This window comes from Pseudophryne corroboree, chromosome 1 (genome assembly GCF_028390025.1).
Source record: "Pseudophryne corroboree isolate aPseCor3 chromosome 1, aPseCor3.hap2, whole genome shotgun sequence".
Classification (NCBI taxonomy): Eukaryota; Metazoa; Chordata; class Amphibia; order Anura; family Myobatrachidae; genus Pseudophryne; species Pseudophryne corroboree.
In genome coordinates this window covers 58,906,813-58,911,930 of record NC_086444.1, presented here as the reverse complement: position 1 = coordinate 58,911,930, position 5,118 = coordinate 58,906,813, and the positions used below count along the sequence as shown (strand labels likewise).

At 36.0% G+C, this 5,118-nt stretch overlaps 1 long non-coding RNA gene across 1 annotated transcript; it reads left to right on the top strand.

Moving 5' to 3' along the window:
* Positions 1 to 3,600: 3,600 nt before the first annotated feature.
* Positions 3,601 to 4,623, top strand: LOC134910729 (uncharacterized). The gene is made up of 5 exons (XR_010176284.1): positions 3,601 to 3,644; positions 3,729 to 3,795; positions 3,882 to 3,952; positions 4,027 to 4,098; positions 4,353 to 4,623. It is a non-coding gene; the product is annotated as an uncharacterized LOC134910729 (long non-coding RNA).
* Positions 4,624 to 5,118: the final 495 nt, after the last annotated feature.

Here is a 5,118-nt window from a genome sequence, read left to right as displayed (position 1 = left end):
CTTTTGGCATTATTCAAGAGTTCATACAATGAGTTTTCCAGTATATTATATGATTCTTTTAGATACAAGGTTCTATCTTGTAACACTACCTACCACTTCAGAAACAGGAATCATCAACTTATCAACGAAGGAACTTTCTATTGCCGAAAAATCGGTACTAGCAAAGGGCCTAAAATTTGCTCCGAATGAGAAAACGGACAAATTTAACCTGTTTATTGATTTAAATCGATATGTTAGGAACTTAACGGTACAAAGACATTTTTTAAAAAATCCCGTCCCCAAATTATCCTACGAGCCCAAAGAAAAACCTCTCGTCTCTCTTCCCTCAAAATTCTATCCCGTGGAGTCCCGCGGGAGCCATGTGGATATCTTTTATGAGTCCGTCAGAGATGACTTTAGGAAAATGAAAACCTATAACCCTAAATATAATAACAATATTACCCCATTAGAAAGAAATGCTATTAAGAATCTAGCAAAAGATTCAAGCATAATTATTAAATCGGCCGATAAAGGGGGTGCGGTAGTGTTACAAGATAGAACCTTGTATCTAAAAGAATCATATAATATACTGGATGATGAAACAACATATGTCAAATTAGATAAAGATCCGACTGCTGAATTTCAAAACTCATTGTATGAACTCTTGAATAATGCCAAAAGGAACAACTTAATCTGCAAAGAAGAGTTTGACTACCTTTATAAAAAATCTCCCACTATGCCTCTATTCTATCAATTACCGAAAGTTCACAAAAATAGAGAGTTACCACCAGGACGTCCTATTATTGCAGGAGTAAACTCCCTGACATCAAATCTTTCGCATTATATAGACTTGAAGTTGCAACCTTATGTCCTGTTGAATAAATCTCATATTAAAGATTCTACAAGTCTTCTGAGACTTGTTGAGGATTATGATTGGTCTACCGATAATAGATGGCTAACAGTGGATGTAAAAGCGCTCTACTCTTCTATCCCACACGATAAGGGGATAGAAGCAGTTAGACATGTCTTGGAACAAGATCCCAATAATACCCCTTTGGAGATTGCATTTATTGTGGACTGTATTAGGTTCATCTTGGATCACAACTTTTTTTGAATTTGATGGTACTTACCTATTGCAGAAACAAGGCACAGCGATGGGGACTAAATTCGCCCCATCGTATGCTAACTTATTAATGGGCAAGTGGGAAAGCGAATATGTGTATGATACAGAGTTTGAAAACACTTATATAAGGCTGTATAGAAGATATATAGATGATTTGATCTTCATCTGGCAGGGAGATGTGAAAAGTATCGAGAATTTTATGGATCATCTAAATAAGAACGATTATAACCTTAAGTTCACATTTAAAACAGACCCCATAACAATAGATTATCTCGATTTAGAACTGAAAGGATGCAGCATAGGAGGGGTGACCACTAAGACTTTTTTTAAGTCAGTGGACGCCAATAGTTATATACCTCAAGACAGCTGTCACCACTCTATTTGGAAGAATGGGGTACCTTATTCCCAATTTGTCAGACTGAGAAAAAACTGTAGTAACATCTCGGACTATTGGGAACAATCTACTATTATATTTAATAGATTCTTAGAACGAGGTTATAATAGGAAACGCCTGAACGAAGCAAGATCAAAGGCATCGAAAAGATCTAGGACTGAACTTATCAGTGTCAAACAACCCACTTCCTCCATTAGTGTTGACAAATCTAGATCCTTTGTCACTCAATTTAGTAAAGATGCTATCAAAGTTAAAAAAATTGTGACCAAACATTGGAATATATTACAGAAGGACCCGATTTTAGGACCCACACTGCCAGACAAACCTGTGTTAATTTTCAAAAAAGCGCGGAACCTCAAAAGCTTAATAGCACCGAGCTCTTTAAAAATGGAAAAATCTCAGAACCCATTGCCTGATCAATTTTTAAGTAATAAAGGGGGATGTTTTCCATGCAATCAGTGTATTTGTTGTAAACATATGCAAAAGGCCTCCGTCAAATTGAGAATGGACAATGGTAGATTCCACGTTTTGAAAGATCGGGTCACCTGCATTACGGAATACGTAATATATAAAATAACTTGTCCATGCGGCCTCTCATATATAGGGAAGACTAAACGAAAAATAAAAATTAGGATCCAGGAACATCTACGAAACATTAAAAACAAAATGATGTCGCATAGTTTACCCCGGCATTTCGCCGAGGTCCATAATTCATCAGTAACAGGTCTAACCTTCACCGTCTTAGAACACATCAAAATTGACAGACGAGGAGGTGATAGAGACTTAACACTAGCAAAGCAAGAATCCTATTGGATTTATACACTGAACACTCTTTATCCGTTAGGTCTCAATGAAAACATTGATATAGTCTCTTTTTTAGGTTGTTAGAGATCAACAGTCATTTTGATATGTAAACATCGTGGTATGAATGGTTCTGATCTTATATTGACCTAGAACAGACCTAGGTGTCCTATTTAAGATATGAAAACGTTCACCTAGGGTATATACTGTTATCATTATAAAGTTTCCCTATCGTATACTAGATTATCTATCTAACAATTTTTAAAACATATTTTTGGCCATGCTGATATATGATATTACACAATTATGGCACATCTTTATCACATTGCTATACTTATTATAGAGGGTCTGTCTATTCGACTGTATATTACAACTTATGTCTGATCATATACTATTATTCTCTTTATAAAGTCATATGTAGTATTGGTGGTATCCATAATATTGCACTGTATTGTATGGATGTCATACTGTGTGTAAATTGTGAACCCTTGTAAAGGTATTGAGGAAATAGGGTCCTATTCGCAAAATAACAACTATAAATTACATAATTTTTCCATCTGCAGTGCGTTTGATTTGTCCGATAATGGAATACACCATTGAGCCCAGCATTAACGTGCAAACTGAGTAGGTAGATATGCGTTCCAGTATCGCTTATGGGTGGAACGCATGACAACATCCGGTAATGACGCGGTGCGCTCCACAGGTGATGCGGTTGGAACGCAAAGCGGGGAGATCCGCGGCAGACGTGCCGAATGGGATCTTAAAACTTCCCAGCCCCAATACGTCTCTCCCTGGGCTTAACATACATTCCCCCTCTCTGGGCTTAATTAATCCCATTAGGTTAACTGATGATGTTATATACATTCATCTCAGTTACAGGAAGTACGCACTAGGCGGAAGTCCATGCGTTCCACCATGATCTAGGTGGAACGCAGGACGGAAGCCTGCTATTTAAGTTGTTATATGAACATTAAGGTCATTTTTTAAGACCTATATGGATGACAATTTCATGCTGTACAGAGCATAGGGTAGATTTCCCATGCTACACCTTGGATATACACTTATTTAGATCTATTCGATCAACCAATCATTAGAGCATAGGAAGTGAGGTAATTCACTCCTAGGTATAAATAGGCCAGATATAGCCTCTCCAGTTCACTTACCATCCAGGAGAGGAGGCTGACACACATCCAGAATCTTTTAGTGTAAGTACTACTTTACGACCTTAAATTAAATTGATCAACCTCTCACCTAATTGATTGTGAGGTAAAGATCTGATTATTTCTATTTATTACAGCTGCTTTCCTCACTGGACATTTTGTTTGGTGTTATTGGCTTGACTTTAAAGTAAGTAGATTCACTATCCCAGTCCACTGTCCGATTATAATATTATTGTTAGAAATTACCATGAACATTATTTAATCTATTTAGATCCCTTGTGAACTTTCATTAATCTTGGAGGACACAATCTAATTGGTCATTTGCCCCATAATTAAATGTAAGTATCTGAATATACCTTAAATACAAATTGGGCTGCAATGGGTTAAATCCTTATCAGTAGCAAAAAATCTGTGTGTTCCATAGAAAGTACCTACAAGGAACCACAATTAAGGAGCAGCTGATTAGAAGTTCACGAGAGTTTCTAGTATCATTATGTAAGTAATAATCAACCCTCTAGCTGGTATATAGTTAGCTTGATTAAATCTAATTAACACTCTCTCTCCATTAGAGATATATATCACGTTTTATCACTCTTCACAGTGAGATCATCTTGTAGGAAATTTGCTAAAGCATTATTCCAGTAAGTATGATATTATATACCTAAGAATAGATTTGAGAATATCCCTCTTTCCTCAACATCTAGTTCTCTTGATTGTAGAGATACGTTTATCAACTTTAATGTCACACCATGAGGTATTTCCCATATCCCTCTTGTTTTTTGATATATTGTGAAATGAATCTATGAAGTGAACTGGTTGATGAAGATATGTTACTGTTTTGATGTATCTCATTTGCTCTTTTTTCTCCTCTTCTCTCCTCTATTTACCCTACCAGCTGTGACTTGTACCCCTGATGAAGTCCATAATGGACGAAACGCGTTGGGTTTTATGAGATATATATAGCATACACTGTTTCTGCATAAATGTGTATTGTGCTTATGGAACAACGTGTATGACAAATTTTAACGTGTATTAAAAATAATCTTTCTATCATTCCGGTTATGCTGGTTGGATTTTACTTTGAGTAATTATTTCAATTTTAATTATGCCATTGTATCTGTGCGCACTCTGAATATTTGTGTTATATTTTATCTATCGTCTCCCACTAGCAGGGAGACTTTTCAAGAGGTGCTGCCCTATCCTTGGTACAGCGCGAATTAAGGGTATTGTTGTATATATATATATATATATATATATATATATATATATATAAAAAAACAGTCTAGGTAGGGAGCACATATATATATATATATATATATATATATATATATACACACAGTACATACACAGTTCCATTTTGACATCCAAGTGAACAGCAGTGAGGAGGTATTATATATGCACTGTATTTAATACTGGGATATACTGGAATATGCGTTGTTAATCCCCAATTGAGGTGACGATATTGAACAAAGTTGTGTGATTTAATTTCTCTATCGAGTTTTACCTACATCTACCATGTACCTGTATAGGGTTTATTAAGACACACACCCCTGATGAAGTCTCCCAGGAGACGAAACGCGTCTGTGTTTTTTCTGTGATGTCCACTGTGACCCCAAAGGGGATGAACAATAATTGTACCTTCGAAATTTTAATTAATTATG